Here is an 11,704-nt window from a genome sequence, read left to right as displayed (position 1 = left end):
ATGATAAATGAGTTATGAGCAAATAATACTATATGATTTTTAAAAACATAGCCAGTCTTAAATATTTTTTGAATAAATAATTATTTTTAAATTTAATCAACTGAAAATAATATCCGTACAATTGTGTGAGTCAAATTCTAGTTTTATTGATGCATGTTATATATTAGTGCTGCATGTTTTAGGTAACATTTTAATGATGCAGGTTTTTAAAAATCTCCATTATTAAAATTATGGACGTAAGGATAACTCATGAATTTTTTTTGTTGATTAAATGACATTATGTCCAAATTTATTTAAGGATATTTCATTAAGGTAACTGAAAAAAGAAATAATAAAATAGAAAGTTTAAATTCATTTAAGCATATTTCATTAATGTAACTCAAAAGACAAGTAATAAATTAGGCAGTTTAATTCGTTTTAGGATATTTCATAAATGAACTGAAAAAAGTTTAATTAATGAAGTAAGAACATTTCAAATGGGTACTTCTCTTTTAATAATATAGATGTATAAATTTTTGGTGTATCATAGTAAGTTGAGTAATAAATAAGAGCATTGATTATTTTATACTTAGAGAAATATAAAGTAAATGATTATTGTATAGTTAGAGAAATATATGGTGAAATCAAAAAAAATATTTAAGTCTAATGAAATGTTCCAACAACTTTTCATAGGTAGATTTTTAAAAATTTCTTCTATTTTAATAGTATAGATGGTTGTTGGAATGGATGAAGAGAAAATCCAAGTTATGTCAATGTCCTTGCCGATGAAGAGAAATCCAAGTTGTTGGAATGGATGAAGAATAACAAATTCCATCATGAACCAGAAACGGCTAGAGATCCAGATTGCTGTTCTATAAGTTATTTTGTTTGGGATCCAAAATCTAAAACTTGGCGGCCTAAATATTAAGAACGAAGACGACGACTGCAGTCTTTAGTGGTTTTTTTATTATCCTTTTTTTAGTTATATTTTTATTTACTTCTTTTAGTATTCACTTCTCAATGAATAATAAATACAGTTTTATAATTATTATTGGTCAGATTTATTGTAAGACTTGCGAAACAAAGTTTAACTCAGAATACAATTGGTATGATTTTGAAATTGTTATAAATAAAATAATAATAAATCCGTGACCTTTTCCCCTTTTCTGGTAAAACTTTTTTTTATAATGGGTACAAAAATATCAAAATATTTTAACCTTTAATAACATATAATAATTATGTTAGACCAAAATCAGAATAATGAGAAAACTATTAAAAGGGGATATAAAAACAATAAATTGCATGACACGCCAATATCCCCTATATTTAGATATTTAGATATCATGACGGATTCAAATTTATTATTCATAATAAGTTGTTAAGGCATTAGTAATTATCTTACGATATTAATACTCATCTTAATAAATGCTCCTATAATATATACTTTCATTATATACATAGGTTTATAAGAAGAAAGAATAAAAAACTTATGGTCGTTACTAAAGTTGACAAGTATGACTTATTCTTGGATAGGTTCACCGACCAATAGGATTGTGTTATTTCATATTTGATATCTTTTAAAAAATGAAACAAAATATTATCAAATTATATTTTTTTTTAATTAAAAGGTAAAAATAAATAAATAAAAAATAGTAGTAATTACAAAAAATAAATATTTTTAACTTCGTCAGCAAAACATTAAACCCTAAATCCTAATATCTAAACCCTAAATCCTAAACCATAAACTCTTAGGTAAATTCTAAACTCTAGGATAAATCTAAAACTCTAAATCAAAATCACTAAACACTAAAACACTCAAGGTTTAGGGTTTAGAGTTTTAGGGTTTAGTGTTTTTATTTAGAGTTTAAGATTTATCCAAGGGTTTAGGGTTTACCCCAGGGTTTAGAGTTTACCCAAGGGTTTAGGATTTATCCAAGAGTTTAGGTTTACCCAAGGGTTTAGGGTTTAGGGATTAAGATTGAGGATTTAGGGTTTAGGGTTTAGTGTTTATAAAAAAAAAAATTTTAATTCTTTTTTCTGTAACTGCTATTTTTTTTTAAACATAATATAACTTGATAATATTTTGTTTCCTCTTTTAAAAGATATCGAATTTGAAATAATGAAATCCTATTAGCTGGTGAACCTAGAGGTTCACCCTAGGAGGTGAACCCAAAAATAAATCGACAAGTATATATCGAATATATTTATCTTGATAAGCAATTCTTTATGTGTTAAATATGTAAATTTTGTATTTAAAATTTTTTTGCACCAATGCATGATATCTCCTATATATTATTTAAAGATCTTTTAAGAAGATGTAACTTCAATTTTGTATTAATTATATAAAACTTGCCGAAGTGTCATCATCTAATATCATTTTATTGCTTATGCAGCATCTTTACAAGAGCTTTGGATATATCATAGACTAAAATTTATTCTCTACGCAAATTAGATAACTTAACACAAAAATTGTCCGCGTCTTTACATCATGACATCAAAGATTATATTAACGATTAAGTATGAAGAAAGTAATAACACAACTATATCAATATGCAGTTTGGTTGTATGACTAACAATAATGTTTGGTAATCCCCTGTTCGAAAACTCGTTAGGCGTTACGCGTGCGGCACATCCGGACCTAGCGATTTATTAAAAAAGCGGAAAAAAAATCGGAGAGTACGCGGGAGAAATTTTCTGTATTTTATACGTATAATACTCTATTTATACGTATAATACAAGATAATACATTTTATGTAACGAGTTTTTTAAAGTTCTAGAGATATAGTTTAGTCTAGTGGTTTTTGTGTTAGTTAAGTTTGCAAGTCACGTGTTCGAACAGCAAAAAACCTGTTTTATTTTTATTTTTCATGTTTTCTTTTAATGTGTGGCATAATAGTAATTAAGTCTTCTTCATCCTTTATCCATGGTTCTTGTTTTCTGCATATTCCACCATAGCTAACATAATAAATCTATCACCAATCACTTAAATTCTGCTGTTTTCTACTTGTTTCTTCAGTATATTTGTAGATCTCTCATCTCATATTCGATTTCAAGCAATTAAAACCAATTTTTTTTTTTTTTTGATAAATCCGATTTTTCATCCGATTTTGACGAATTCACCACGGTGAGTTACCGTGGAGCGAGTACTCGTCCGATTAAACGGTAACTCGGGCGAGTTTTAGAACAGGGGGTACAACCCATTCAAAAAATATGATTATTTCTAGACATCAAAAAACAAAATTTATAATCAATCTATTATATATTGTTAGAATCGCGTTTCGTCTTTAGTTTTGATTGTCTAAAGCATCATCAATACTCTTCTGAAGTTGTGATCAAAATGACAAATGACAGAAATTTTCCAGAATTTTGGTAGTTTACCTCACTTTCACAAGTCAATATGTATTGATCTTTTTCCGGTCATCTTTAATATGGTCTGCTCCTAATGTATTTCAATGACTTAACTTCAATCCTTCATCGCTTACACACATCCTGTCACAATCACATGATAAATCAAACATTTCAGTTTTACTTTGTTGTAGATAAAATAGAAAAAGGATGTTTAAATTATGAATTGGTCTTTATCATCGTCCAATGTTGTGTACATGTTACAAAAATGTTGTATACATGTTAGTTTATAAGTGTCTCTTAAGGTGACCTTCGAATTCGATAATCTCAATGCAATGTTGTGTACATGTTAGATTCACATAGCTGAAAAATACTTGGATTTTTCTTGGTCATGGTAAACAAAAAGTGTGACTATATTTAAAAATACCATATGAGTTCCATGAGACAACCGCGTTCAACGGTACGTAGACCCATATTTATAAATTAGGATTTAGAGGTATCTTTATTGTTGTCTGTATATTAACTGAGAAACATTTTAAAAGATGTAATCTCAATTTTGTAATAATTAAAAAAGATATACTCCCTCTGTTTTTATATATAAGTAGTTTTAGCAAAATAAGTTTGTTTCATAATATAAGATGTTTACACAATCCAAAGCACCTTTTACACAATCCAAAACAGCTTTTACATTTATTACGTATGTTGTGACCAATCTAATAATCCATACCTTTTTATTATTGGTTAATTTTATGTATTAAATGTTATTTTTTCAAAATTAACAATTTTCTTAATATCATCACTTTTAACTAAAACTACTTACATATAAAAACAGAGGGAGTATTGTTTATGTGTCAATCAATTAGGTAGTTAATTAGTCATACGTGACCTCTTCACATTGAAATTGAAAAGCATGTTGGTCCAATTAGATTTTTATATCTCACTAGAAACATTTAATACCAACTATATGATATCATATGATATTAACTAAAGCATGGTGGCTATTTATTATATATTATTTATTTAAATAAAACTTACAGAATTATCTAATGTGATTATGATATATATAGTAATTAATGATTTTAAATAATGAAGATTTGCTAATAATATGTATGTTTTCTATCATTTTTGTTTAATTCTTTACTATTAAAATAAATTACACAATTACATTAATCATATATTAAAAATTTAGATTTTTTTTGTATATGTTGTATTTTAAATTTTTTAAAACGAGTATAAATTACTAACACTATTAAAAGTCTCACATAAATTTTTGAGATCAATGTTTAAATTTTTTTTATAATAAGATACAATGATAATAAAATCATATGAATAAATAATTTTATTTTAATAGGTGTTTATGTTAATATATATATATATACTTCATATCGTTTAAATTTAATTATATATCATATACAATAAATAAGAATGATTGTTTTGATTTATTTATTCTAAAACGGTTGCGAATAAACAAGAGCGGTGATTTGATTTATATGTGCAAGCCAATTTATTACATAATAGTAACTGATTTCTTAGTTATTTAATATATAATTATTATTTTATTATTTCATATTATGCAGAAAAATATAAAATAAGTATTTACTATTCACAAGGAGAAAATATTAACCCAAGTATGTATCTCTTTAATAATTTTGAATATTAAACATTTTCTAAATCTCAGGCCAAAATAAAAGAAAGAAATAAGAATAAACTCAAAAATTAATATTTATATCGAGCAAATAACCTAAATGACACAAAAATGAAAAAAAATATCGAAGATAGATAGGATTGATTTGGCACGTGAACGTAAACTTCTCATAACCATAATTAATTTTTAAATTGCTAAATCAGGATATAAAACCGAGCTGACATAGTTTCATTGTAACCAAATAGTATGTATGAGATTCTTCGACCTACACGTTAGGTTTTTATGCGATAAATAATTTTTTGACGTAAAATATTTTTAAAAATGAGATCAGTTTATTAGTAAACAAATTATGTAATTAACAAAAAGGTTTTTAAAAAATTGTTTAAGGACCAAATATATTAATTCGATCAATAATATAATTTTTTTCATACGATATTTCTTAAATAATTTTCATATAAATTTATCATGCGCAAGGTGCAGGTCTTATCTTTGTTTTTAAATATTCGACCTTTAAAAGATTTAGATTTTTATTAATATTACTTGGAGAAACGTCTAACATTAAATGTTCTTATGACTCGATGCATACCTTATATGAGTCAATGTAATACCTTTTAGCACCGTGTAGTAAATGTCAAATTTTTACTTATGGAAAAGGAATCTATCATTCACCTAAATATTTGTAACATAATAGGCGTACAAATTGATCATTGAAATAGTAGCAAATATTTTAGAGCTTAGTATCTTTTTTTTTTTAATTTTCTTTTGAATCCCCTAATTATTTACTGATTAAATCTCTCTGAATTTATATATTAAATATTTTTCCTTGCTACACAATTTTTTAGAATTTAAATTAGAAACTTTCTATTGAAGATTAAAAAAACTTTGGCATCAAGGAATGAATTGTCTAATCCCCTATATATTAATAGAGAAACATTTAAAAAGTTATAAAATGTAGTTTGTACTAATTAAAAAAGTGTCCTGATGAGTTTTCACGTAATTGGATTGCTAATCTTGCTTACGTGGCGGCTTGAGAATTTTGTTAGTCCAAAATTAAATTATTAAATTTTTAGGAAATGTTATATTATATAGTATGTTCATTATGGGCCATTCATTTATCAAATTGAAATTATTATATATTTTTCATTAAATAAAACCTACGGAATTACCTAGTGTTATTAAGATATATATGACAATCAATGATTTTAAATAATAAAGACTTGCTAACAATGTGTATACTTATTCATCAAAAAAAACAATCTGTATACTTTATATCATTTTTTATTATTTATTGTTAAAATAAATTACACAATCAAATTAATCATCTAATAAAAATTTAATTTTTTTTTTGTATATGTTGTATTTTGAAAACTGTTAAAAGTCTCACATAAACTTTTTTTTTTAACAACAAGACATTCACATACTCAACTTGACTCTGTAAACCAAACCGGTAACTCCGCATCCATGTGAACGATGAAAGACGGTTGTTTCCTAGCACTGCGTGCTAAGCTATCCGCCCTTATATTCTCCGTCCGAGGTACATGAACGATCTCTGAGTTGTAGAAACTTCTTTGTAGGACCTTGATATCTTTCAGATAACTGTCAAATGCTTGGCATTCTTCTGGTTCCGAAACCATCTTCACCAATTGAGAACAATCTGTTGCAAACATCACCTGAAACTGTATTGAATTCCTCATACATTCCATTGCTCAGATCAGCGCCTCCACCTCCGAATGGAGTGGTGAAAGACATGCCCTTACATTCTATGCCCCTAATAAGCCATCGAAACCCGGTAGGGTACTATATCAGCCATGTCCTGAAAATAGATCCTTATATTTCCATGAACTATCTATAAAACACCAGCCTCCTGAAGTTATCAATGTGGGTTTGGTCTGTACCTGTAATTCTCGCTTTTGGTCGTTGTTCAACTTGACTCAGCCCAAAGTGTAGATTCCAATTCTGCTAATCTGAGGGTTTCCCTTGGGTCGATATCCAGGTTTAAACTTTTGTGATCAAGGTTTAATTTTTTTTCTATAATAAGATACAATGATTATAAAATCATATGAATAAATAATTTTATTTTAATAGGTGTTTATGTTAATATATATATATATATATATATATATATCATATCGATTAAATTAAACTATACATTATATGAAAATACATACTTATACTTTGATATCTGCGTTGAACATATATTGAAAAGTTAATATTTTAATTTTGAAATCTTCATTGTTTTTTTTAATGAGAATAAATTATTGAAACCACTAAACATTCCACATTTAAAAAAATCGTTGGTGTAAAATTTTGCTACACAAATATGCAAATAATCATAAAATCATATGAGTAGAAACCTTATTTACGAAGTATCCATATTAAAAGTATACTATATATATATGTTAATATCATTTAAGTTTAATTATATATCATATACGATAGATAAGATTGATTTTTTAATTTATTTACCTTAAAATGATTGCGAATCAACAAGAGCAGTCGTTTGATTTATATGCGCACGCCAATTTATTACATAATAGTAACTGATTTTTTAGTTATTTAATTTATAATTATTATTTTATTATTTCATAATATGCAGAAAAACATAAAATAAGTAATAAATATAAAATATTTATTTTTCACAAGCCGCAGATCTTAACCTAAGTATGTATCTCTTTAATAAATTTAAATTTTTAACATTTTCTAAATCTCGGGCAAAAATAAAATAACCAAATGAGAATAAACTCAAAAATCAATACGAGCAATAACCAAAATGAAAAAAAAGACACAAAAATGAGAAAAATATTGAAGAGAGATAGGATTGGCACGTGAACGTAAACTTCTCATAACCATAATTAACTTTTAAATTGCTAAATCATGATATAAAACCGAGCTGACATAGTTTCATTGTAACCATGAACCATGTTGAACCATGTTGAACCATGAACCGAAAAAATCCAGGTTGGGTAAATGTTAATACCCAACTAAAATTAAACCAGTTAAAAACCCCTATCGAACCGTAAAAAACCCGGGAACCGGTGATCCAGTGAACCGGCCAAACCTCGGCTCGTATATAAGCCAAAATTTTGTTAATGAAACAATTAATTTTTCTTCTTTTTTAAGTAAAAATAAGATTTATCAAAGATTAATAAAGTATCGTCTCTCATCTTTTTCTTTTGTCGTCTCTACAACTCATAAATTATAAGATTTACAAAGTTTAGTATTCACGTCACTATATTGTTTTTGTCTACTTCTCGCTTTGTTTAAATTTTTATTTCATGATCACTTGTTTTGAAGATTTTAAATAATTGAAATATTTACGTTTCTCAACTTTGTATTTCAAAATATAAATTTTACCTAATGTGTATATAATTTTTTTAAAAGGTGATGAAGATTTAGAATGATAATATCTGCGAATAAAGTTTAAATGTGCTTTTCATATTGATTTTAGATTTTAATTGTTATTTTTAAGTTTTTTCTACACGTTGTCGCTATTTAAACATTTTATTTGATATGATCTATTTTTTTTAAATATGCATAATATTTATAAAATATCATTAAATTTAGTTTAATCTAACTAAACCCGATCGAACCCGGTCGAACCACAATGACCCATGACCAAAACATTTCCGGTTCGCTAGCCGGTCCGGTTTTAAAAACACTGAGCCGAAATAAATAATGGTCCACCATCTCACATCGCCAGTAACTTTTCATAGTTTCACAATTGTATCTTTAGTTCTAGAGATATTGCATCGGGTAAAGGGTTACCCTTTCCTGGTTAAGATGCAAAACTTATGTATCTCTTTCAAGTACAGTAAACACTCTATAAATTAATAATATTAGAACAATAGTATGTTATTAATTTATAAATTTATTAATCTATTAAAAAACTTTTTCGATTTTTATATTTAAAAATATATTTTTAATAAAATAAAATTGATTTTACCGTATATACATTAACTAACATTTTGAAATGTAACTCATATGGATTTTATTATATGATTTGATGTATATATTATAAATTTAAATGTGGCTTTAGATTTAAATTTACTAAATATCATCAAAATATTTTAAATAATAAGAAAATATAAAGATAATTCTATTATGAATAAAATAATAATAAAGTGATTTGTTTGTACTTATATAAAATGTATATACATATTAATTATTAATTTATGATTTTAATGAGACCATATATTTACATAAGATTTTCTAGAATATTACTATCTTATTATTTTATCGGTTTGTGTCATATTTTGAATCGATCCAACTTGAAACCAAAAAAAATTATTCATTTACTGTATTTATTAATTTATAGAATATTAATTAGAGTTTCTACTATATCATGACTATTGAAGTTTGTATTATAGACTTATGTGGTTTGCTAGAGTGTCCATTTCATAGGCATTTTTTCTAGATTACCAGAAAAAGTAAAAAATACATCTTCTAAACATCCTTTTTAAAGTTGAACTAGAGATTAATCAACGCATCCGCGCAGGTATTGGTTTTTACATTTTTATACATTGATATTTTTCTCATAATTAGTGTTATATATTTTAGATGGATCGTAATATAACTAATAATATTCAAAAGACCTGGACCGAATCAGGTAATATGATTATTTTTGGTACAAATATCCGAACTCGTTTCAGATACATTTGTTATTGAGTTATTTACACTCAAAGGCAATTTTGAGATTTTTATAACACAATAAGACATTTTTTACTCCTAGAACACTTTTTCTTAACTTTGCTTAACCTATTCCATTCATTACTAACTAAAGTATAACTAGAGCATAATTTGTAGGACCTACCAATTTTTCATCTTCTTTCTCTTCTATTCTTTCTCAGATCTTGTTTTCTTTTTTTTTTCAGTTCATAAAATAAAAACACTATCTCATCTTCTCTTTTTTCACAGTTCCTCTTCGCCGTGATTCCTGGTCCTCATCTGTGACTCCGATAAACCTCAGCCCAGTTCGATTGCGGTTCGTCTTCTCCTTCACCATGAATTAACATGACCAAGCTTTCTCCTCCACGTTGTGCTCCGCAACTCATCCGCCTCGCGCTGTGACAGTATGTCGTGGTGGGTGTGATCGTAGGAATACACTGGGTCGCACGGTGAAGCTCGGGCAACAATGGAGTTTTTCTCACATTTTCACATGTGGTCTTTATTTGTTATGTTATTATCAATTTGGCCTAAACTATCAAATTTTCAGATACATCCCTTTTAATTGTCCAAAAAAATTAAATTGTTCAATCTTTATTTGTTAGGTTATTATCAATTTGGCCTAAACTATCAAATTTTCAGATACATCCCTTTTAATTGTCCAAAAAAATTAAATTGTTCAATCCAATCCATACAATATGTAGATATGAATTTAAAATGTAATATAACATATTTCTATAACATATATGTACATAAAATTATTAAATATCATAATTTGAGAAATGTACAAATGAATCGGTGTACATGTATTATTTCGTATAATATGGTACACGTAGACAATAGAATATATGTGTACACATTGAGGATATTTGACACACTGAGTAAGTTTAAAGTATCATTCAAAATGTGATTTTGGATTTTTAACCAGACAATATGATTCATGATTTTAGTGGAGAGGCATGATTGTACAGTACATTGCTTTAATGATATACAATGTACACAAGTGAAGATGGACACATAAACACATATAAACATGTACACATGTACAAATTTACACATGTATGCATTCCAGACTCTGGTTATGCAATTATGTATGCAAATACACTATTAACAATTAAATGCTACTTAAATAATCTAAATTTAACTAATTAAGATGCAATAGTAGCATCTAAATGATCATATTGTACACATACATCTATTTCATAGTGTAAATATGTACATCTATTTCTTAGTGTACATGTGTACACTGCATATGTTCTTTAGATATAAACAAACCGCACCAATCAAATTTTGAATGATACTTGAAAGGTACTCAATGTGTCAAATATCGCCAACGTGTACACATATATTCTACTGTCCATGTGTATAGTATTGTACGAAATGATACATGTACAGAGATTCATTTGTACATTTTACAAATTATGATATTTAATAATTTTATTGATTTTATGTATAGTTTCTAAAAAGATGTATTTAGAGGTTTTTTGATACGTCCTGGAATTGAAGGATCACTCTAAGGTTGGTGGATTGGATAAGCCTTGCACCGAATGAGTTAGAGAGCACAAACGATCAAGGGATGTGGATCGAAAGGTGACACAAGAGGTGCGGAAAGTCTCTTGATACTACCAACTTCTAAGCCCGAAGATATAACACACTTCGACGACTCAGAAGATAAGATGTTCGATGAAGAACAAATGATTCAACAAGTTTATTAAAAAGTTGAATGAATAGAAACAATACAAAGCAAGCCTTTATATAATAGGCAATCTGTAGAATTAAATAATCTAGTCAATCCTTGAAACTATAAAGCTCTTAAAACTAAGAAGACTTGAATATGAATATTGACTTGACCAAAGACTAAGACTTGACCGAATTTTGAAAGTTTTGGTCGCAGAACTCTTCGGCTGGTTGCGTCCTTTCGCATGGTTGAAGATCTCGGAATTGCCGTCAGATTGATATATTATACGACCTTGATTTGTATTTTCTTGGTGGGCCCTTCTTGGACAAATCCATACATTGATTTCTTATTGAGCATAAGACCTCCACGTTCTGCATCAAGCCCATCAACTTCTC

The sequence above is a fragment of the Brassica oleracea genome, chromosome C5, assembly GCF_000695525.1.
Source record: "Brassica oleracea var. oleracea cultivar TO1000 chromosome C5, BOL, whole genome shotgun sequence".
Lineage (NCBI taxonomy): Eukaryota > Viridiplantae > Streptophyta > Magnoliopsida > Brassicales > Brassicaceae > Brassica > Brassica oleracea.
This window is presented reverse-complemented; position numbering follows the sequence as displayed.